Genomic DNA, 26,313 nt, shown 5'->3' with positions numbered 1-26,313 from the left:
GCAAACACACACACACACACACACACACACACACACACACATAGATGGCACGTATATACACACACATAGGTGGCACGTATATACACGCACAAACACACACAGGATGCATGTATACATATACACACACACACACACAGCATGTATACATATATATATATACACTACCGTTCAAAAGTTTGGGGTCACCCACACAATTTTGTGTTTTCCATGAAAACTCACACTTATATTTATCAAATGAGTTGCAAAATGACTAGAAAATATAGTCAAGACATTGACAAGATTAGAAATAATGATTTTTATTTGAAATAATAATTTTCTCCTTCAAACTTTGCTTTTGTCAAAGAATGCTCCATTTGCAGCAATTACAGCATTGCAGACCTTTGGCATTCAAGCTGTTAATTTGCCGAGGTAATCGGGAGAAATTTCACCCCATGCTTCCAGAAGCCCCTCCCACAAGTTGGATTGGCTTGATGGGCACTTCTTGTGTACCATACGGTCAAGCTGCTCCCACAACAGCTCTATGGGGTTGAGATCTGGCGACTGCGCTGGCCACTCCATTACAGATAGAATACCAGCTGCCTGCTTCTTCCCTAAATAGTTCTTGCATAATTTGGAGGTGTGCTTTGGGTCATTGTCCTGTTGTAGGATGAAATTGCCTCCAATCAAGCGCTGTCCACAGGGTATGGCATGGCGTTGCAAAATGGAGTGATAGCCTTCCTTATTCAAAATCCCTTTTACCTTGTACAAATCTCCCACTTTACCAGCACCAAAGCAACCCCAGACCATCACATTACCTCCACTATGGTTGACAGATGGTGTCAGGCACTCTTCCAGCATCTTTTCAGTTGTTCTGCGTCTCACAAATGTTCTTCTGTGTGATCCAAACACCTCAAACTTCGATTAGTCTGTCCATAACACTTTTTTCCAATCTTCCTCTGTCCAATGTCTGTGTGCTTTTGCTCATATTAATCTTTTCCTTTTATTAGCCAGTCTCAGATATGGCTTTTTCTTTGCCACTCTGCACTGAAGGCCAGCATCCCGGAGTCGCCTCTTCACTGTAGACGTTGACACTGGCGTTTTGCGGGTACTATTTAATGAAGCTGCCAGTTGAGGACTTGTGAGGAGTCTATTTCTCAAACTAGAGACTCTAATGTACTTGTCTTGTTGTTCAGTTGTGCAGCGGGGCCTCCCACTTCTCTTCCTACTCTGGTTAGAGCCTGTTTGTGCTGTCCTCTGAAGGGAGTAGTACACAAAGTTGTAGGAAATCTTCAGTTTCTTGGCAATTTCTCGCATGGAATAGCCTTCATTTCTAAGAACAAGAAAAGACTGTCGAGTTTCACATGAAAGCTCTCTTTTTCTAGCCATTTTGAGAGTTTAATCGAACCCACAATTGTAATGCTCCAGATTCTCAACTAGCTCAAAGGAAGGTGAGTTGTATAGCTCCTCTAAACAGCAATTGCATTAAAAACCAGACGTTTGCAGCTAGAATAGTCATTTAGCACATTAACAATGTATAGAGTGTATTTCTGATTAATTTAATGTTATCTTCATTGAAAAAAACTGTGCTTTTCTTTCAAAAATAAGGATATTTCTAAGTGATCCTAAACTTTTGAACGGTAGTGTATATATACACATCACGTTCACAGGGTGTGTGGACCCACTACTCTGCTCCGTCGTAGCAGCTGACCAGGTCTCAGTCTATACAAAAGTCTATAGCAGTTCGTAACACTCGGGTTCCTGAACTAGTCCAGACAGGGGCTGTGGCTTCAGCACAGATGGAGGTCAGTGCAGCAGGTTGCGCCAGACGTGGGGGGCAGTACAAGATGTGGCAGAAGACACTGGACGTGGCAGAAGACACTGGACGTGGCAAAAGACAGCAGGTGGAGTAGGACACGACTCCAACATTAGTAGGCACCGGAACAAGAACACAGCACGGGATACAGGAACAGATAACAGGGCACGGGTAACAACTGTAACGGGAAACACTAAGGGACCATTTGCAAGACAGACTTGGGATATACTAACAACGCTCAGGCAAGGATAAGAAGGGCTGGGGTCTTCTTATAGACCAGGAAATCATGTGGCTTGATGATGATGATTATTTTCATGTGCGCGCGCTTGCCCTTTAGGAGCGGGCACGAGCGTGTGCGCGCACCCTACAGGACACAGTGGACCGGAGCGGAAGTGAGCACTGGCGTCTCCTAGGAAGGAGATGGGGACCAGCGCTCACAGATCCATGTCTGCGAGCGTCGGGAGGTGAGTGAACCCGATGGCCCAAACACACACAGGAGGCATGTATACATATACACACACACAAAGTAGACATGTATACATATACACACACACACACACACACACACACACACACACACACCAATAGGGGGCATGTATACATATATACAAACACACTGACACACACACATGAGTCATGTAAACATCTACACACACAGGATGCGTGTATACATACACACACACACACACACACACACCCCAATAGGAGGCATTTATACATATACACACACAGGAGGCATGTATACATATATACAAACACACACACACACACACACACACACACACGACATGTATACATCTACACACAGGAGGCATGTATACATATATACACACACACACACACACACACACACACACACACACACACACACGCACACACACATACACACAGTAGGCATGTATACATATATATACACACACACACACACACACACACACCAATAGGAGGCATGTATACATATACATACACAGTAGGCATGTATACATATACACACACATACACACACACACACACACACACACGAGGCATGGATACATACACACACAGGAGGCATGTATACATACACACACACACACACACACGGCATGTATACATGCACACACACAGTAGGCATGTATACATACACACACAAATAGGAGGCATGTATACATATACACACACAGGGGGAATGTATACATACACACATAGTAGACATGTATAATATACACACACAAATAGGAGGCATGTATACATATACACACATATATATGTGTATCTCCAAAGAACAGGGCAGAAAACAACGCAGCACAAGGAGGGGAGGGAGACACTACAACAGATGGCTCAAAAATAAGAAGGATGAAACATCTGAAATCCACGTCACAGATGAGGAGAAAGATACCCCCAGAACAAATCAGTGGTAAATATCTCCACACATTGTTTATCAGTTTTGGAATTGTCTGTATTAAGTAAAGGCCTATCATTCTGTCCGGTTGTTAATATTAATTGGCTACAAGTAAATATTGATCTGAATAATTTTTTTCGATCTGTACGCCTTAAAGCTTGGTTTTCACAACAAACACTATCTATGGGACAGAATGAATTAATTAAATGTCAGGAACTGTGTCTGAAGGATTGGGACCTGTTCAATAAAAGTAATTTTCAGCCACCTTCATGTTTAGAGGTGGTTGAGACATTTATTCTCTCTGTCCTCAAGGATGTTGAAGAATATAAAAAAGAATGCTTGTCTGGTATAGTAATACATACTAAGCACAATTTGACAACTGGTGAGAAAAGGGCTCTCCTTGAATTGGTCCATAACTACGACCTTGTCATCAAACCTGCGGACAAGGGGGGTGCGGTCGTCGTTATGGACCGTTCTACATATTTACATGAGGTTTACAGACATCTTGGAGACGTTGAGGTCTACGAAAAAATACCTGTGGACCCTAGAAGGGATATAGAAAAACGCATGTGGATTCTGATAGACAATGCCTTTGCAAATAAGCTGATAGATAAAGATTTACATTTATTTCTTATTCCCAAATTTCCCATTACACCTATGCTTTATTGCTTACCCAAAATACATAAAAGTTTGATTTCACCCCCTGGTAGACCAATAGTCTCGGGTAGGGAATCCCTCCTAAGTCCAATGGCCATTTTTCTGGACAAAGTCCTTAGAAGATTTGCTATATCAGCTAAATCGTACATTAGAGATACTACAGACTTTTTGAACAAAATTAAGGAGATTTCTGTTTCTACTGGAGCTAAACTGGTCTCGCTTGACGTGACCAGTCTTTATACATCGATTAATCATGATAGGGGCCTTAGCAGTGTGAACAAGGTACTTGATCAAACTAACTTCACACCAGATTGTAAAAATTTCCTTTTGGGTCTTCTTGAGATTGTACTTACATGCAACTATTTCTTGTTCAATGATGAATTTTACATGCAACGCAGAAGTACCACCATGGGTCCAAATGTTGCACCTACTTATGCTAACATTGTCATGGCGGACCTCGAGGAGACGTCTGTCTATGTGTCCCCCCACTTCAGTCATGTGCTGAGGTGGTGGCGTTACATTGACGACGTCTTTACATTTTTTGAGACCCTTAATAAAATAGATCCGGATATTAAGTTTACCATTATGGTTTCAGATACTAACCTGACTTTTTTGAACACTATGGTCCATATTTGTGATGGGAGACTGAAAACTGACCTTTACATAAAACCAACTGATTGTAACACTCTATTGAGCTTTGACAGCCACCATCCAGGTGGAATGATTAAATCCTTGCCCTATAGTCAATTGCTTAGGGTAAAGAGGATAGTCGATGACCAAAGGGATCTTGACATTAGACTGTATCAAATGACTGAGAGATTTCTTAGTAGGGGTTACCCACCAAGAATTGTAAATAAACATTTTGAGAAGGTTAAACGACTAAATAGAGATGAGTTATGTCAGAACAATAAGAGAATGACACAACCTAGGAGACTTCCAATGGTGTCTACATTTCATGTAGGGAGCTCTAATGTAGCAGGAATAATAAAAAAGCATTGGCAGGTCTTAGGCAATTATTATGACAAAGTTGTGGAATTTAATTCCCCCCCTCTATTTTCATATAGAAGACCTTACAATTTAAGAGACAGATTGGTTAAAACTGATGTTAGTAAAAGTGATATAGGACGGACTACTGTAGTACGCAAAGGGTGTTTTCCTTGCCTTTCTTGTGATAATTGTCCATCTATGATAAATGGTAATACCTTTATACATCCAATTACACATAAATCCTTTAATATCAATTCCTTCTATACGTGCAAGAGTGACTTTGTGATCTATGTGCTACAATGTCCATGTAACTTGATTTACGTGGGTGAAACGACGACGGAATGTCGCCTTAGACTGAATAATCAAAAGTCGAGTATACGCGCTAAGAAGGTGGAGTTACCAGTAGCGCGACATTTTTTAGAGGCAGGACATCAGGTCCAACATCTTACATTTACTATCATTGATAGGGTACCCCCACCAAAACGAGGTGGTAATAGGGAGTTAATCTTGAAGCAACGTGAACTTCAGTGGATAACTAAACTCAATTCTTTATATCCACATGGTTTAAATGTAGACTATCCACTGAATGTTTATAAATAATATCTGGATCAACATATCTCTACTTCCCTTATAACTATCTGATATTATATTAATCTTTGACAATCTATGCTCTTCCTGATCTTCTCTCCCGGGATCCTTTTGATATCGTGGGATGGTATTTGAAATATTTTTTATGTGTAAAACCTGTATGAGTCTATACAGTTTTGCATAAGGGAATAACTTCCTTTTTTTGTTCTCTTCTCTTTTTAGAGTGTCAATGATATGATATGACTGGACCCACACAATCTGGAATTGGAGAGTTTGGACTCATATGTTATAATCCTCCCTCAACAATCATGCCTCCATTATATTTCTACATATAAGAAGATCTTTGTCTCTCTTTAATAGTAAAAAATAAAAAAATAATGAGAATTTTTTTTGAAAAAATTATTTAATTTTTTTATTTTATTTATTTATTTATTTTTGAGAAAATGTATTACCAAAGTGATGGTCTTGACGTATAATACAACAATTTCAATGTGAATGGGATTTGATTTTGAAAAACATCTAGAATTCTACTTTAGATTGGTCCATTTTGATATTATATGCTTTGTCCATGTTCACACTAGGGATCGGTGGCGTTTATGACCATTTTGATGAAGGTACAAAAAAATATTTTTTATTTTTTTATTTTTACAAATAATATATATGCAACTAATGGATCCCTGAATTAATTGTGTCCATCATAATCTGTCCGGGGTGGGGAACCATCACCTGACGATATGGTAGATACTTTTTGACATTTATTGTTCCCTTATGGATATGAGGGTTACAGTGCGTGTCTAGGGACATGGGGGAATGTTCTTTTGATCTGTACCTACACAAGCTATCTACATAAACGTTTTTCGCTATATTGGCGAATTGTCCGTTAATATCCCTAGGTGTGATGAGGGACTAAGCAATAAAAACTGAGCGTTTTTTCGCTTTTAAACTTGATTGTAATCTCGAATCCCATTTACCGTATTGCCTTCCCTTCTTAAAGATGGCGTCTTCACACCCGAATGGGCAGTGACGTATATACACAGTCACGTCCATTATGATGGATGACTCATGCTGTGTCGTCTGATGTTGCTTCCTTGTTCCCTTGACGACATGATCACATGTGCATTTTGACCCAATTGGTGGGTTAGTTAGAGGCATGCTCAGTCTAAGATTCTACATGCTGTTAATGGAGGATGTAGAATACATATGAGTCCAGCTACAATGATTCCTCTCTTTCTAGATTGGTGAGTGCCAGCTGTTGATGTTTTTAATAATTACATTGCTTATATTTAATTAACTTTTTAACACTTTTTGTAACACGAGGATATTACACTTTATGAAAAGCAATATTTTATATCATGTTTTATCTTTTGCACCATTGATACTTCTTTCACTAGTCACTTTATATCATTGTATGATGACAAAAAATCCTTTTATTGTATTTTTGTATTCTGATTGATTGCACTGATTGTTTTGGGTTGTACCCCTTATATATACGTATGTATTCCTAACACACACTACTTGAAAATGCCTTCATAGAGGAGGTGAAATGTTGTGGTTCCATGTTGGATGAATAAATTCACTTTATTTGAGTGCTGCTTCACGTTCTCTTTTCTGGATATCTAACACATAAGGAGAGGTTACACACACACACACACACACACACACACACACACACACACACACACACACACACACACACTCACACACTCTGTTACCTGCAGTCGTGTGTGACACCACAGATAGCACACAGGGATAGCTCTGTGAGTAAAGACAATGTTATAGTGTTACCTGTAGTCCTATGTAACACCACAAATAACAGAAAGTGATAACCACACACACACATTTTATATATATATGAATCACATAAATACAACAAGAGTTTGAACAGCACATTCCAACAAAATGATACAAAACGTGTATGCAGGTGCAAGAACACCAGGCTGTGACTGCAAATATACAGCAGACAAAGAAATGGCGACAGCACACTGTGAACACTAATGCCACCTAAGCCACTAAATATAAATAAATATTCATTACTGCTTAATCTACTTACAAATAGGGAGGTTCTTAGTGCACATTTTGATCAAAAAGTGTCTGCCCACCTTTCAAGACAAGGCGACCTCTGTAAGGTGGGGACCTACTCTGCACATACATCCAGAACTGGGACTAAGCCTACATATATATCTGGGGATGGTAGGAACCAGCATTAAACTAATTAAAATCACCCAGGGCAGAATGGGAGGAGTGCAAGAACAAAAATGGAGACAGTCACTAACCCCACATATATGGATCACATAAACACTACAAAAGTTTGAACAGCACATTCCAACAAAATGATACAAAACGTGTATGCAGCTGCAAGAACACCTGTGACTGCAAATATACAGCAGTTTCTCCCTATTTGTAAGTAGATTCAGCAGTAATGCATATTTATTTATATTTAGTGGCTTAGGTGGCATTAGTGTTCGCAGTGTGCTGTCGCCATTTCTTTGTCTGCTATATATATATATATATATATAGTAGAACAGATATCCTGTATGTAGGTGAGACTACCTTGGATCTTAAGACTAGACTCAATCAGCATAGGTACACTATTAGGAAGAAAAAATTAGATCTTCCTGTATCTAAACACTTTACCGATTTGGGACATACTGAACAACAACTGAGATTTTGGATTATAGACCACATTCCGCCACCTAGAAGGGGTGGAGATAGGACTAAGCTCCTTAAACTAATGGAATTGCAATGGATAAGTAGGCTCGACACTCTCAAACCAAAGGGCCTGAATGTGGATTTTGCATTGGGTGGATTAGTGTAGACCCTCCAGACACTGGTTCTGCTCTGATGCGCATTGCGCATGCGCCAACTGCGTCACACAGCCGGCTCTCCACTGCTCTATGCCATACTTCCGCGCATGCGCAGTAGAGCTTCGTGGATGTCTCCTCAGGTGATATCAGTTTTAATTTAATACCCATATTTCTTTCACTATGATTACACAGGTGCATGTATCAATATTTATTGATACTTTACACTGTCTTGATAGTTTATCGAGTATGGCTACACTGAATACTGTTTTGTTACTGTTGGCTCTGCACTGTCCCTGTATTGATTCATCACATACGTGATTGTTTACACTGACTTTATATTTTGACACTGTATGTACATGATTATGGTATTTGTATTTGCTGATTGACACTTTGATTTATACTGCTGTGTGTTCACATGTCTTTTGTTTGAGAAAGGCTCTAGTGGATAGAGCTGAAACGTCGCACATGGGGCAATAAAGTACCCTCTTTTTTTCACTTATACTACGGTGTGCTGCCTGTTTTTTGGATTTATATATATATATATATATATATATATATATATATACATACAGACACAAAGAAAAATATACACATACACAGAGACATATATACACATATAGACACACACATACTGGAACATATACACACAGACATGTGTACACAGAAAGGAAATTACCATGTCTCCTTGCTGCACAGGTTTCTTGCAGGACGGGCTGTGGGCGGAGCTTCCTGCTATGCTCTGCCTCCTCAGTGTGTGTAACGAGGAGCAGAGAATATAGAGTTCACACGGCCTCCACAGTGGCGTCCCCTACATGCTGGGAGGCTACAACGCACTGTGCACCCGCACATGTTGCAAACCCCTAAGGCCGGCCCTGAGCAGCAGGCTAACCTTACCATGGCCCAATAAGAACTTTTGCACTGGGGTCCATGAGACTTTAGCTATGACCCTGGATTCAGGGAACTGTGCCCAAAAGAACCCTTGAAGGAATGGCTAGAAGACTGATGGGTTTGTCGTCAGTTACGTGGTGGATGTAGACAAAGAGACTTTGTGAAGTAGCATAGTCTGGGTGTGGTCTCTGTGAGGCGAATAGTGGCCCCAAGAATAATGAGTTCATACTTGTCCAGTGCTCCATTTGTTAGATTATTCTGCAACCATAACAAATTGCGCCACCTTGTGCTTACATAAACGACCAAGAGTGTGCTCCATATTTGAGTGTTATCATACTGTGCCTCTAAAAGTAGTAACAACAACCTATTAGTACAAACAGGAAACGATCTCGTCAATGTAAATGACAGAAAAGCATATACATAAATTAAGTAAAGAACGAGATCCTGAGTAAAACCAAGTATATCTTGGTGCACTGACCCTCAACATCTGATATAAAGCCTATAAGGTGTGGGGTACAATTAACACAACAATGTAGCAGAAAGAGAATAACAACCTTTATTGAAAAAATCACAAAGTTAAAAGATGAGTCATGCACAGCATGAGAGTAAAACGTTCATCTGATGCCAGAGATACAAGTACACCATGGGTGGGTAAACACATATGAATAGTATTAGCAGCTATGTTGAGCAAACAGACTATACAAATTGATTGAAAGTCAATTAAAGTATGTAGAGATTGTAAGACAAAAGTGAAATAGATATCATAATTCACATGACAGTGCAAGTATATTGGTAAGGTCTCTATACAAATACATGCTGGTAGTCTGGTGCCCAGAACCTGAAGAGTTAACCAATACTACTCTGAGTGAGTAAGGTCTGACGCGCGTCGGGTCTGACGATCTCTCCTGCCCGAGATATCACCATGGGTATGTGACCAGCTATATTTGTTTCTCTTTGCTGCTTTGTCCATAGACCTTACTCACTCAGAGTAGTAGTGGTTAACTCTTCAGGTTCTGGGCACCAGACTACCAGCATGTATTTGTATAGAGACCTTACCAATATACTTGCACTGTCATGTGAATTATGATATCTATTTCACTTTTGTCTTACAATCTCTACATACTTTAATTGACTTTCAATCAATTTGTATAGTCTGTTTGCTCAACATAGCTGCTAATACTATTCATATGTGTTTACCCACCCATGGTGTACTTGTATCTCTGGCATCAGATGAACGTTTTACTCTCATGCCGTGCATGACTCATCTTTTAACTTTGTGATTTTTTCAATAAAGGTTGTTATTCTCTTTCTGCTACATTGTTGTGTTAATTGTACCCCACACCTTATAGGCTTTATACTCTAAAAGTAGTAGTAATTATTATGGGTTGTGTCCACTGTATTCACAATTTTGTCAGTTAGGTTAACCTGGTTGCATTTTATTTGGTCATAAATAACCAGAGCTTAATAAAACCAGAGCTTAATAAAATGGTCAGAGCTTAATAAAATCTGTAAAAATGTAATAAAATTAGCAAAAATACAAAATGAAAGGCAGGTAGCCAAGGATAGTAAAACAAATCCCCAAAAATTCTTCAAGTATATAAATGCTAAAAAGCCAAGGTCTGAACATGTAGGACCCCTAGATAATGGTAATGGGGAGTTGGTCACAGGGGATCAAGAGAAGGCAGAGTTGCTAAATGGGTTCTTTAGCTCTGTATATACAACAGAAGAAAGAGCAGCTGATGTAGCCGGTGCCAGTGCTGTTAATATATCAGTTGATATAATGTATTGGATGAATGTAGATATGGTCCAAGCTAAATTAAATAAAATAAATGTGCACAAGGCCCCGGGACCAGATGGGTTACACCCTAGAATTCTTAAAGAGCTTAGTTCAGTTATTTCTGTCCCCCTTTTCATAATATTCAGAGAATCTCTAGTGACTGGTATAGTGCCAAGGGACTTGCGCAGCGCAAATGTGGTGCCTATTTTCAAAAAGGGCTCTAGGTCTTCCCCGGGTAATTATAGACCAGTAAGCTTAACATCCATCGTGGGGAAAATGTTTGAGGGGCTATTGAGGGACTATATACAGGATAATGTGACAATAAATAGCATTATAAGTGACAGCCAGCACGGTTTTACTAAGGACAGAAGTTGTCAAACTAACCTAATCTGTTTTTATGAAGAGGTGAGCAGAAGTCTAGACAGAGGGGCCGCTGTGGATTTAGTGTTTTTGGACTTTGCAAAGGCATTTGACACTGTCCCCCATAGACACCTAATGGGTAAATTAAGGACTATAGGTTTAGAAAATATAGTTTGTAATTGGATTGAGAATTGGCTCAAGGATCGTATCCAGAGAGTTGTGGTCAATGATTCCTACTCTGAATGGTCCCCGGTAATAAGTGGTGTACCCCAGGGTTCAGTGCTGGGACCACTATTATTCAACTTATTTATTAATGATATAGAAGATGGGATTAATAGCACTATTTCTATTTTTGCAGATGACACCAAGCTATGTAATATAGTTCAGTCTATGGAAGATGTTCATGAATTGCAGGCAGATTTAAACAAACTAAGTGTTTGGGCGTCCACTTGGCAGATGAAGTTTAATGTAGATAAATGTAAAGTTATGCATCTGGGTACCAACAACCTGCATGCATCATATGTCCTAGGGGGAGCTACACTGGCGGATTCACTTGTTGAGAAGGATCTGGGTGTACTTGTAAATCATAAACTCAATAACAGCATGCAGTGTCAATCAGCTGCTTCAAAGGCCAGCAGGATATTGTCGTGTATTAAAAGAGGCATGGACTCACGGGACAGGGATGTAATATTGCCACTTTACAAAGCATTAGTGAGGCCTCATCTAGAATATGCAGTTCAGTTCTGGGCTCCAGTTCATAGAAAGGATGCCCTGGAGTTGGAAAAAATACAAAGAAGAGCAACGAATCTAATTAGGGGCATGGAGAATTTAAGTTATGAGGAAAGATTGAAAGAATTAAACCTATTTAGCCTTGAAAAAAGACGACTAAGGGGGGACATGATTAACTTATATAAATATATTAATGGCACATACAAAAAATATGGTGAAATCCTGTTCCTTGTAAAACCCCCTCAAAAAACAAGGGGGCACTCCCTCCGTCTGGAGAAAAAAAGGTTCAAGCTGCAGAGGCGACAAGGCTTCTTTACCGTGAGAACTGTGAACCTATGGAATAGCCTACCGCAGGAGCTGGTCACAGCAGGGACAGTAGATGGCTTTAAAAAAGGGTTAGATAATTTCCTAGAACAAAAAAATATTAGCTCCTATGTGTAGAAATTTTTCCTTCCCTTTTCCCGTCCCTTGGTTGAACTTGATGGACATGTGTCTTTTTTCAGCCGTACTAACTATGTAACTATGTAACTATGTAACTATGTAACTATGTAACTATGTAATATGAGTCATTGCCACTATAAACAGCCAACCAGGAAATACTGCTACAGGTATATAGTGGATTAGAGTCAGTAAATGTGTTTTAGGGCTTATTCAGACGAACGTTGCGTTTTTGCGCGAGCAAAAAACGCTGCGTTTTGCGCGCGCAAAAACCACTTGACAGCTCCGTGTGTCATCCGTGTATGATGTGCGGCTGCGTGATTTTCGCACAGCCGCCATCATAGAGATGAGTCTAGTCGACGTCAGTCACTGTCCAGGGTGCTGAAAGAGTTAACTGATCGGTAGTTAACTCTTTCAGCACCCTCGACAGTGAATGCCGATCACAATATCGAGAAACCTGTTAAAAAAAGGAAAAAGTTTGTACTTACCGAGAACTTCCCTCCCGGCCGTTGCCTTGGTGACGCGTCCTTGGTGACACGCCTCTCTTAACATCGGGCCCCACCTACCTGGATGACGCCGCAGTCCATGTGACCGCTGCAGCCTGTGCTTGGCCTGTGATTGGCTGGAGCTGTCACTTGGACTGAATTGTCAAGCCGGGAGTTACCGGTAAGTCAGAACTTCTTTTTTTTTTTACACGTTCATGTATATTGTGATCGGAAGTCACTGTCCAGGGTGCTGAAACAGTTTAACTCTTTCAGCACCCTGGACAGTGACTATCTCCTGACGTCGCGTACCGGAAATTTTTTTGCCGGGTTCGGCCAAAACGAGTTCGGCCGAACCCGGTGAAGTTCGGTTCGGTTGTCCGGGTACGCTCATCTCAAAGACACTCCGTTTGGATGTTTGTAAACAGAAAAGCACGTGGTGCTTTTCTGTTTACATTCATCCTTTTGACAGCTGGTGCGCGAACCAGGCAGTTCGCACGGAAGTGCTTCCGTGCGACCTGCGTGGTTTTCACGCACCCATTGACTTCAATGGGTGCGTGATGCGCGAAATACGCGGAGATATTGACCATGTCGCGCTTTTTGCACAGCGGACAAACGCTGCGCAAAAAGCACGGACTGTCTGTACTGCCCCATAGACTTGTATTGGTCTGTGCGTGGCGCGTGAAAACCACGCGGCCCGCACGGACCAAATACACGTTCGTGTGAATCCACCCTTATAGTGAAGGGAATAGATTTACAATTATTTTATAGAGAGATAGATTTTAAACAGATATAACAGACAGTCATTGTCAGTGTGTCTTGTAGGCAGGCATAGGCTGCCATTGCTGTAAATGAGTGTTGTTGCAGCTATGCAATTCTTACATTCATTTGTGAATCAAAATCTTCATCGCATCTTTCGCAAATCTTCCTAAATAATATTAATTATTGTGCTGATAGCATGCAGCTGCCTTCTGAAACAGATGTCATGGATGTTTTGCATATACAGTGCCACAACAAAATTGTTTTTCAAATAAATATATTTTAATTTAAATTTAAATCCTGGTGCTGATATCGTGCTTTTGCTTACTGATACAGATGTCATAGATGTGACATCTCTCATTGTTTTGCATATATCTAATTGCTAATTATTGTGTCACCAATAATTGGTGTAATATTCTGGGTGAAGCAGTTATAGAGCGCCGTTATACATCAGCCTGTGTCCAAGTGAATTTTTTAAAAAAAATAAATAGAGTAGAAATTAATTTCTTGTTCACTTTCTAGGACGATCAGGCAGACTGTCACTGGCACATGTAGTCATGGCAGTGGAAGTGGTGTGTAATATATACATTTATTAAACACTGGCTGACATCTGCCTCAAAAAAAGGATACGTTTTGGACTGTTTTTTTTATTTTAAAATAGATTACATTTTGATAGTGCAGTGTGTTTTTAAACAGGCTGTTTGTTACCAGCGCCTACTATCCGTTTACCTGCAACTATATATGTTGCTGTCACATTATTAATGCTGTCTTAGTGTTAAAGAGCTTAAAGGGGATTGAATTCAGTCCTAGAAACTTTTCAGGGCAATTGGGGCACTTTCGATTTGCGACACATTTATTCGGACAGAATCAAATCTGACGACAACTGAATTGAACCCAAAACTATTTTCAGGAAATTCGCTCTTCGATGTACTCCAGTAGTATGTTGTATAAAAAAAGAAGAATCACATTCACAATGGTAGTGGTCTGCACATTAAAGGGAACTTGTCATTTTAAACTTACTATCCCACCTGTGGGCAAAATGTTATAAAGCAGGAGGAGCAGAACAGATTGATATATATTTTGGATGCAAAAGATTCAGGAAAACATGTAATTTATTTACTTAAATTTCTGCTCACTGTGGGCTAAAGAGTCTAGTGGGGATCCTACTCAGTGTTTGGCAGGTATTCCTGTATGCACACTAATGCAGGGTAGGCTGTAAGCCAATGGTTGAGACCACCCACAGGATGTCACGGGGCCTGCAGACGGTGGTGGGAACTAACTTTGTCACCAAGGGATTTGATGTAGGGCTGCGGGGTCTAAGGGGACCACTGGATTCCATTCTTTAACACCTATACAGGGATCTGGACTTTACTGCAGTGGAACCCCATGTCGCTATGCCCAGAGTAGTCTTCGTTGATGATGGCCAACAGAAGTGGGCATAGTACAAAATCAATAGACAGTATGCATAATCAGGTATAGCAAAGATGAGGGCAGGAAGCAAATGAGCACTCACGGTTGACAAAGGGTCACTAGCAAAATGTCAGGGCAGACAGTAGGCAATAAATTTCAAAATGTACATGCAAAGGTCAATGACAAGAAATCCAGCAAAGTAATGGCAGGAAAAAGCTAGACTTGTAATTAAGAACCTAATTGCTCTGGCAAGGTGTACAGCAAAAGGAGGATCCTTTATACCTTGGCAAAATTATTCAGCTTTCTCAAGATATGAAGGATTCGCCCTTTCTTGTACATGCGCGCACTAGGAGTAGAAGGAGATAGTCGGTGGTGTGGAAGGCAGCCAGAAGTAGAAATCCGGGAAGAGGAGTGGTGCTGCCTATAATATTCTTTCCAGATTTTTGAGGCAGATTTTGATATTCATGCGTTTGTTTCTTAACACTTTTTTTTTACACCTTGTTTTAGGCTTTTTTGTTGCATTTTTTTCCAGACTTTTTTTAATCTAGCAAATGCAAAAACTGCATCAAAAACCGCTCCGAACGAATATCACAGTTTTTTTTCTGCCTCCCATTTATTTCATTGGAGGTTCAGAGGCGGGAAAACTCTCGAATACAGGGCATGATGCTTTTTTTTTCTGTGAGCGGCCAAAAAACGCCCAGAAAAAATAACACCTCTACCACCCATTTAAATCAATAGGGGGAGAACATTTATATTTGCATCTCCTAATTAAATGTAGAAAATGTCATGTCATTGATTAGTGATTCATTTGGAAAATATTTCACACTAGTGGTATCCGGATACCCATTTTCGTTTAACAAATAGCATCGAACATTTTATAATGCAGATATGTTTGATATAACATATTCATATTTTCATTGTTATTACTTACACTATAACAAGCAATTTTCTTCTCAGACAATGTAAATATTTTGTTTTCATAAATGAGAACCTTGGCATTGTTATTGTTTAATTAAACTTTTAATTGCCTTCTGAAAAGACAGTAATTAGGCTTTAAATTAGAAGCTAAAAATAATTAAATAGTTAATTATAAAATGCAATCGAACAAATGTGTTCTACATTAATTTAACTGCTTTGCGACACAAATATACAATTGCATCTTTGGTAACCGTAGCACAATTTTTAAATCTCTTTGAAATTACTGTAATTTAATTTGACAAAAATAAAAAGCAAATCATATCGCATTTTTAAATGAAAAACATTTGCATATAACCATACATGTTTTATAGTGCATTGTTTACCATCAACATTTCTTACATTTACAATATATAGATTTAAATAGAAAATATGTAACAATATACTGTATTGTACATTACCGAGATCGAGTCACTTTAATTACAGTAATAAAGGTTTATATTATTTTGGAATGGGATCAAATAGATAGCTTAAAATCAGAAGACATAGGAGACAGTGTGGGTGGTACTATATTGGGGGCCATTTGTATTTGTACATAAGGGTATTTTGACTGGCACTATAGTGTGGCCACACGAAGCTGCTGCAGTGGCATACCTTTCATAGAGAATACTACACGACTGCTGTAAAGTCCGTGGGGGAGGGTACCTGACACTAAACTGCCATGCTTCCCAAGGTGTGTACTATAAGGAATAATATCAGAAGTCACAATACAGTTCCTTCCCCTTAGAAGCACAGGACTGCAGATCAAGCAGTTTCAAAGTGGTCACTGAGGTTAGGTGAATTTGAATGTTCTTAAATAATTATGGTAGGGTGTATATTAAATTATTATCACTAGTTGTAGTATTAGTAATATCAGTAATAGCAATTATTTACCGTAGATCACTCTTATTATGCCTCATGCACGCGACCGTGTTTACACGGACTGCGTGTCGGCCGCATTTCCCGGTCTGAACAAAGTTCAGGGAGTCGGGCTCCTAGCATCATAGTTATGTATGATGCTAGGTGTCCCTGCCTCCCCGCAGGAGTACTGAAACATGTTTTTAGTACAGGACAGTAGTCCCGTGGGGTGGTAGTGACTCACAGCATCAAATATAGCTATGATGCTAGGAGCCCAGCTCCCTGAACTATGTTCGGTCCGGGAAATGCGGCTGACATGCGGTCCGTATATCATGGACCAAACACGGTCGTGTGCATGAGGCCTAATTCTCTCACTGTGGGGCTATGTGAGAACCACCAGAACAGTGAACAGCTTTATATACGTACATGTATATATATATATATATATATATATATATATATATATACATATATTTATACACTACCGTTCAAAAGTTTGAGGTCACCCAGACAATTTTGTGTCTTCCATGAAAACTCACACTTACATTTATCAAATGAGTTGCAAAATGACTAGAAAATATAGTCAAGACATTGACAAGGTTAGAAATAATGATTTTTATGTCAAATAATAATTTTCTCCTTCAAACTTTACTTTCGTTAAAGAATGCTCCATTTGCAGCAATTACAGCATTGCAGACCTTTGGCATTCTAGCTGTTAATTTGCTGAGGTAATCGGGAGAAATTTCACCTCATGCTTCCAGAAGCCCCTCCCACAAGTTGGATTGCCTTGATGGGCACTTCTTGCGTACCATACGGTTAAGCTGCTCACACAACAGCTCCATGGGGTTGAGATCTGGTGACTGCGCTGGCCACTCCATTACAGATAGAATACCAGCTGCCTGCTTCTTCCCTAAATAGTTCTTGCATAATTTGGAAGTGTGCTTTTGGTCATTGTCCTGTTGTAGGATGAAATTGGCTCCAATCAAGCGCTGTCCACAGGATATGGCATGGCGTTGCAAAATGGAGTGATAGCCTTCCTTATTCAAAATCCCTTTTACCTTGTACAAATCTCCCACTTTACCATACCAAAGCAACCCCAGACCATCACATTACCTACACCATGCTTGTCAGATGGCGTGAGGCACTCTTCCAGCATCTTTTCAGTTGTTCTGCGTCTCACAAATGTTCTTCTGTGTGATCCAAACACCTCAAACTTCGATTCGTCTGTCTATAACACTTTTATCCAATCTTCCTCTGTCCAATGTCTGTGTGCTTTTGCCCATATTAATCTTTTCCTTTTATTAGCCAGTCTCAGATATGACTTTTTCTTTGCCACTCTGCCCTGAAGGCCAGCATCCCAGAATCGCCTCTTCACTGTAGACGTTGACACTGGCATTTTGCGGGTACTATTTAATGAAACTGCCAGTTGAGGACCTGTGAGGTATCTATTTCTCAAACTAGAGACTCTAATGTACTTGTCTTGTTGCTCAGTTGTGCAGCGGGGCCTCCCACTTCTCTTTCTACTCTGGTTAAAGCCTGTTTGTGCTGTCCTCTGAAGGGAGTAGTACACACCGTTGTAGGAAATCTTCAGTTTCTTGGCAATTTCTCGCAAGGAATAGCCTTCATTTTTAGGAACAAGAATAGACTGTCGAGTTTCACATGAAAGCTCTCTTTTTCTAGCCATTTTGAGAGTTTAATCGAACCCACAAATGTAATGCTCCAGATTCTCAACTAGCTCAAAGGAAGGTCAGTTTTATAGCTCCTCTAAACAGCAAAACTGTTTACAGCGGTGCTAACATAATTGCACAAGGGTTTTCAAGTGTTTTCTAATAATCCATTAGCCTTCTAACACTGTTAGCAAACACAATGTACCATTAGAACACTGGAGTGATGGTTGCTGGAAATGGGCCTCTATACACCTATGTAGACATTGCATTAAAAACCAGACGTTTGCAGATAGAATAGTCATTTAGCACATTAACAATGTGTATAGTGTATTTCTGATTCATTTAATGTTATCTTCATTGAAAAAAACTGTGCTTTTCTTTCAAAAATAAGGAAATTTCTAAGTGACCCTAAACGTTTGAACGGTAGTGTATATATACACATCACGTTCACAGGGTGTGTGGACCCACAAGTCTGCTCCGTCGTAGCAGCTGACCAGGTCTCAGTCTATACAAAAGTATATATGTGTGTGTACAGTGTGTATATATATATATATATATATATATATATACATCCATACATGTACATACACACAATGCATTCGGAAAGTCTTCACACCCCTTAAATTTTTTCACATTTTTTTATGTTGAGGCCTTGTGCTAAAATAAAAATAAAAAGTTTTCCCCTCTTTTGTAGCTTTGTGCCAAATTTTTCCTCAATTGCATCTCCAATGACTGACTTGACAAAAGGTGGGAAGTCAGTAATAGTGACGTGGATCCCAGAGGCAGAAAAGGCTTTTCAAACCTAAAGTCTACACTATATAAAAGGTAAGTGCTTATTACCCCTATTAGGAAGAAGTTTCTGGTCCAGGCGGATGCTTCTGATGCAGATTTGGGCGCGGTAATGTCACAAGTGGTGAATGTGGAGGAATACCTGGTCATGTACTTGAGCGGGAAGGTGACTTCTGCTGAAAGAACAATTATGCAATTGTTGAGCGTGAATGCTTTGATGTCAAGTGGGTACTTAAATCACTGACGTATTACCTCCTTGGTAGAAAGTTTAGACTGCTGTCAGACTATTGCCCCCAAGCATGGATGAAGCAAAATAAGGGGTGAAATTCAGTGCTGTACTGCGCATGAGCCAATTCAGAAACCGAGGCACGCTCAGAAGAATACAGGGCCAGGCGTGATCATGGCTTCTACACTGCCCGGCTCTGTCAATCAGAGAAGGAAGGGAGGGAGTATGGACTGGAGTGAGAATGTGGATCTGTTTGTGACGCCCACATTGCTCCAAACAGCTGATTTGCATATAAAGAATAAACTTATATTTCTGCAACGGAGCCACACATCTGAAAAGGGAAAAGAGCATTATATTTAGGTGAGCCTGCACTACCTTACTGTGCTGCTGCTTTTATAGGCCAATTTATGGTGTCAGACTCAAGGGTACATCCACTACCTTCTGAAAAACGTGGTTTAACTGGCTGGAATTATTTCAGTCCTTCATTTTTTTCCTTCTAACCTTTTATTCTTTTTTCTCTTCTTTCATTCTCCTTGTTTCTTGGACATGAGACATTCTGTTTTGGGCCCTGTTTGGGTTTATACTCCATCTGCCTGCCATCACCCCAGCCCATACCTTGTTACCAGTTGTTGCTGTCTACAGCCTTAGCCGTGACATCCTACCCCTTTGCCCTTAGTTCAGAAATTGGTCATAGTGAATCTATAGAGCCATTCTCACTGGCGCTCAGCAGTCTTTCACTATCACATTTTTTTTCTAATGTTTTCACATACTTGAGTTCACAATTATGCACCTTTTTTTACCTTCATTTTCTTTCTGTCAATAGCAGGACAAGTTGTATTCATTATATTTCTATTATTATTGCTTTGTTCCAATATATTATGCATACATGCTCTATCAGTCAATGCTTGAAGGTTCTTTAGGAGAAGTATTCAACAATGAAATCGTTCCTATAGCCAAACCAAATCCACAGCATTGCAATACAGCAGAATGTTTTACTATTGCACAATGCTTTAGAGCACAGGAGTAAAACTGAACTAATATTTGTGTGTGAGGATATGACATTTTTTTATCCTCTTAGGTGAAGGCTATTGAATATATTATTACCCTGATTTTTCCGATACTATTGTAACAGTTTGATTTGTATTAAATTAAACTATTGACAGTGATAGACACTAAGTGATATATCCATCAAATACAGAGTGCATACTGTGCTGCGTATGGAAAAGATTCCCACACACTGTGATACATGCAATGATTGTTTTACCTTGATGCCGCAAGTTATTTATCATTACTTATAATGCACAACACAGAAACTGTACATATCTTTCATTTGGCAATTCCACTGTTGACCCTGCAAATTTTAATTTATTTTACTTCATTGTTAGAAGTTTCTCATTTTTTTCCTTTCTTTTTTTTTTTTACACATAATTTTCTTTATTGTTTTGTATCTTGCTTTTTGTGAAAAGCATCTAATCTGACTGCAACAATCTGTCCTGTAAGATTTAGTGCACTTTGCATTTTTTTTTTTAATTATTATTCAGTATTAACTTTTTTATCCATCTTATAATCAATCTTACAGGTAACAATATACAGTAAATATACCCACCCTCCCCATTCCTTACCCCGGTCCGGACAGGAAGAAAACAAAATTTGTTAGAAAAAGTCAAATCAAATATTTCCTTATATTTTTCCATACTGATAGTTAAATGATGAATTAATTTCCTCAAATGTAATTGATATTTTCACTAAATACAGCCAATTATCAACAGAAGAGGTAGAATCAGTTTACCAGATCCTGGCTATAATGAGACGAGCCAGAAACAAATATTTTCTAATTGAAGTAAGTGATTCTCTAGGGGCAGAAATCTGCAACACATCTCCCAGAATTATTACTGTAAAGAGAGTGGGAAAAGTAATTTTATATTTCTCCTGCATTACAGTAATGACTGAATACCAATATGTTTGTATTTCAGCTGAACTCCATATTACATGAATACATTCTGAGTTTGCCTGTGAACAACGAGGACAAGCTGAATAAGTCCTAATTCCAATTTTATAAAAAAAAAGAGTACAGAATAATCTGTGAACTATACTGAATTGGACTATATAGTGATTAGCACTGCGAGAGACCAAACTCATATTATTCTGAATCAAATGCCATTGGGTGTCAATAATTGCCCATGCATCCTTATTCCATTTGTATTTACTAACACATTCATTTTTAATGGTAAAAGCCAAAAGTAAAAATCTATATATTCGTTATAGAGCTTTTTTACTCTTCGTTACATTGAACAGCAAATTTTTAATGTCAGAATGTTGCACTTTAAGAATAGATTTATTTGCCATTTTTGTGTAACTATTCTGCACTTGATAATATCTAAAATAAAATATCAATATTACTGCATATGTGTTCTGAATAACTTCAAAGGTTTTAATAACCCTTCTACAAACATTTGTGTGAGAAGGAAAATCCCATTTTTTGGGCAACATTTTATTCCTGAATTTTATCAAAGTCCTTACATTTAGGATTATGCCACAAGGGAGTCTGTGATAGTGCCCAATTTATTTTATGAATATTTGTTATCTATTTACAACATTTAACTAACACCTTAGATAAAGACCAGTCCTTAAAAAGCCCACAAGTCAGTGCCTCCCATTCTAGAACTTGAAATATATTTTACATTTGCTTGCATTTTCCTTTATCATAGATCTAAGAAAACGAAATTCCCTCCAACACACAAGAAATTGTATTTGGGATGTAAGAAAATTTAGTCTCAAATTAGGTAGTGCTAACCTACTTTTTTTTCGGTGAGGGATAGAAACAATTGTTTAATTCCCACTCTTCTTCTGCCCCATATAAGCTAATTTAATATCACCTCAATGATTTTAGAGGTTTTCCAATCCAAACCAGACATGCAGAAAAAAAAAAGAAAAAAAAGAAAGATATTTCGGCAAAATAACCATTTTGACCAATAAAAATCTATCAGTCCTTAAAAGGAGAAGCTTTGACCAGATATTATTTTTTGATTTGCCTTAATGAATAAGCAGAAGAAGATTTAGAGATGAAAAATGCAATACTTCCTTAGATATTTGTACTCCCAAGTTCTCAAAACTATTTCTAACTGGTAGTGACTCTGTTTCCTTGTTTGAGGACAATTCATTACTATCTAAGGCCCCATGCACACGACTGTAAAAAAAAACTCCGTAATTGCGGACCGCAATACGGTCCGCAATTACGGACCCTCCCTGTTCTATTATCCGCGGATATCTTTCCGTATGGATCACAATAAAGAAGTCTTACACATCAAATAAAGTTTTCTCCAAAACCAAACCTCTACATTACTTTCCCCTCTACCCTGTCAAACGCCTTTGTGGCATCCTGTGTCAAGATAGAGGGGTCACCCCCCTGACTTATCTGAATATTGGCATGAAGTCTACGAATATTATCCATCGTAGAGCTGTTTGGTAAGAAACTATTTTGATTCTCATTAATCATAGATGTAATGACTCTCACCAAACTCATCGCTAGTGTCTTGGCTAGAATCTTAACGTCTCTAGCGAACAGAGATATGGGACAATAACTGTCAGTATCCCAGATCTCTTTTGCTTTTTGTGAATAAGAGAGCTAATAGCTTCAGATATGAATAGTGGAAGAAATTCTGTAGTATATAACTCATTATTTTTTTTTAGCAAGCTTGGAAGCAGGATATCCTCATATCTCATATATAGCTCAAATAATAGCATGTCCCAACCAGGAATTGAATTGCCCTTGGTTAAACCAACAGCAAGTATTGAAGAGAGATTGGCAAATCCAAATATATATTCTGATGCTCCTATAGCATGTTAAATTAAATAGAGTTAAGAGACTGTTTTTAATTGGTTAATTATTTAAACCGGATTTAAATAATGCTGCATAGTATGCTACTAATAAATTTTTTAGAATAGCATGATGTTCTGAACAGAAACCCCTCAATTGACCTAATAACTGGGATTATTCCACTACAATTTTTGATTCTGAACACTATCTACCGAGAGTTTACCAGGTCTACCTGCCTCCGAAAATAGGTAGGAGGCCTCCAGGAATAGGTGTTTTTGATGGAATTCTATGTGCCCTTTCTACTCCAAATAATGCTGACAAGGCCAGTGTATCGAAGATCTCAGATAGCCAGTTCTGGGAAAATGTTACTAGTTATTTTCTACTCCTTCTGGAAAACCAGCTTTCCGACGTTGCATCTTCTCGACCTCCCCTCCCATCAACTATTTTTGTTGCATATGGAAAAGATTCCCACACACTGATACATGCAATGATTGTTTTTTCTTGATGTCACAAAACATTTATAGTATCATTACTTGTAATGCACAACACAGATTCATCTGTTTCATTTGTCAAATGCCACTGTTGACCCTTCTATTATAATTAATTTTTTTACTTTGTCAGAAGTTTGTTCAGAAGTAATGAAAATGTTGCAATAAACACAGACAGCTTTATGAATATAGTACTTTCCAGTGAACTCATATGATCATTTCGAAAGTATAAGAAATGTTTATATGTATCAAGTGTTTGCATTTAAAAGTCTTAGATTTACAGAACAATAGCCCGACAAGGCGAAGATGAGTACACTTTATGCTTTCGCTGGTAGTGAAGTAGGGAAAAAGAGAGAGGTAGGGAAAGTGGAAAAAGGGGGATAAGGGGACACCAAAACCAATAATTTTATCTTATTGCTCCACTTTGCATGCAGTACACATCAGAATGAACTTAATGGCACACGGATCCCCCAGGACGATACAAATCTTCCAGATCATGGAACAAGAACTGGAGCATCACCTAGTATTACCTGCTCTTGGAACCACATAGTTAGATGGAAACAATCAAGTATAACCTTGCATAGGTGTACCAGTAGTTCCTCAATAAAACTTTCCCAGACTGCAAAACATTTTCACTCTCTTTTCTTTGCACAGTGATGCTTCCACTTAATTTTTTGCCTTTAGCTCTGGAAAAAACTGAAATATCACCTACCGAAATGATTTATTAAGCTCCGACTGTGTTATTATTGATTTGAGGGTTAGTAAGTTGATGGATATGATGCCCAGGGAGTGCCATTAGCATGAGAGGTTCCATTCTGAAAATAAGAGTTAATAATCAGCGTTAAAGGAAGAGTGTAGGCGCAAGAGGTTCAACGATTAGCACCAAGCCCTCCATGATGACAGATGAGGATTACCCCCAGCTCTATGTAGCTTAGGTCTAAGATGTTCGGTAGCGCAGTTCGTGGTCTGAATGATTGACTTTAGTTTGTGTATATTGAGATGTTATGCTACTAATCTCTTATTATTCATTTCAAAGTGGATACATTTTTGCAGTTTTATGTTAGGGAAATTGAGAACACCGTTTAATTTAGGCTGTCTTAGGATGTAGCAAAACCTACATAGAGAAAAATAAGCCAAAATCTCAATAATAAAAAATTTATTAATTATATCATGATAAAACAGTATATTTAAAAAGGAGGATTGAGTCACACAACAAGGAACAGAACAGCATTAATGGGTCATTGGAACATCTAGTAACAAATTGTTGCTGCTGACATGGACCCAAAATATGCCTCGTATCACAAGAACCATAAGCGCCATAAGTGCAATAGTGAAAGAAAAAAAAGTAATAGTAACAAACGTATATGTATAAGACCACAGGAATGGTGTCCCAAGGCCTTGACAAAGAGTGCGAACATGTAAAATGGCCTTAGGCTTGTTTGTCCAGATCCTGTGACTGACATTACAGTAAAGGAGTAATTTGCCGACTGGTGAGTAACAATTACTTTTGTATGCCTATGTCAAGAACTTATTTTCTGAGATTGCTGAGCATCACTGAAGCATCAGTAAAGCTGAACTTAAGGCCCTTTTACACGTGCCAATGATAGGGCAAACGAGTGTTTGTATGAATGCTCGTTCCTGATCATTGCCCTTTGTAAATGGGGCAATGATCAGCCGATGAACGAGCAAACGCTCGTTCAATGGCTGATTGTAATGTTTATCCAGCAAAAAATATTATCGTTGTTGGTAGCACATCTCCTCGTGAAAACAGGGAGATGTGCTGCCGACATGAAGGTAATGCATAGGGACGAGCAATAGCTCATCCCCATATATTACTGATCATAGCCCCATGTGAAAGGAGCAAACGGGCACTGATCAACGAGCGGTTTCATTGATGGGCGCTCGCTGTTATGGCCAAAATTGGTGGGTTTAAAAGGACCCTTAATCAAGACTATTTCAAGACTGCTACTTCCTGTGGTTCCATAGTTTTACTCAGCAGTATTGAACTAACTTGTGTTGTGATACTCACCTTGTTTCCTGCAGGTTGCAGACGCACGCAGAGATAGCTAGTACGGATGACCAGAATGGATTAGAAGACTGGAGGAAGTCTCACTGTCTACCAGTAAAATATGTCTCACCCAAACACTAGCTTTAGGGCTTATTAAGACGAGCGTGATTCTCGTCTGTGTGCTGTGCGTTTAAACGGACGGACCCATCGATATCAATGGGGCCATTCACACATGCGTGAGTGTTCGTTGCGTGAAACTCACTACATGTCCTATATTGGAACGTTTTCACGCACCCAGTCGCCCATTGAAGTCAAGGGGTGCGTGAAAACCATGGACAGCACACGGATGCACATCCGTGTGCTGTCCGTGTTTCACGCATCAATTACATTGAAAAAACAAAAGAAGTGATTGCAAGTGAGTGAAATACACATGCCACACGCAAAGCACGCTGAT

General features: G+C 39.1%; 1 long non-coding RNA gene across 1 annotated transcript; it reads left to right on the top strand.

Moving 5' to 3' along the window:
- The first annotated feature begins 6,475 nt into the window (after nt 1-6,475).
- On the top strand, nt 6,476-24,402 carry LOC142735999 (uncharacterized). Its single transcript, XR_012880552.1, has 3 exons — nt 6,476-6,643; nt 19,226-19,356; nt 24,286-24,402. It is a non-coding gene; the product is annotated as an uncharacterized LOC142735999 (long non-coding RNA).
- The last annotated feature ends 1,911 nt before the right edge of the window (nt 24,403-26,313 follow it).

This window comes from Rhinoderma darwinii, chromosome 1, assembly GCF_050947455.1.
Source record: "Rhinoderma darwinii isolate aRhiDar2 chromosome 1, aRhiDar2.hap1, whole genome shotgun sequence".
Taxonomy (NCBI): Eukaryota; Metazoa; Chordata; class Amphibia; order Anura; family Rhinodermatidae; genus Rhinoderma; species Rhinoderma darwinii.
This window is presented reverse-complemented; position numbering and strand designations above follow the sequence as displayed.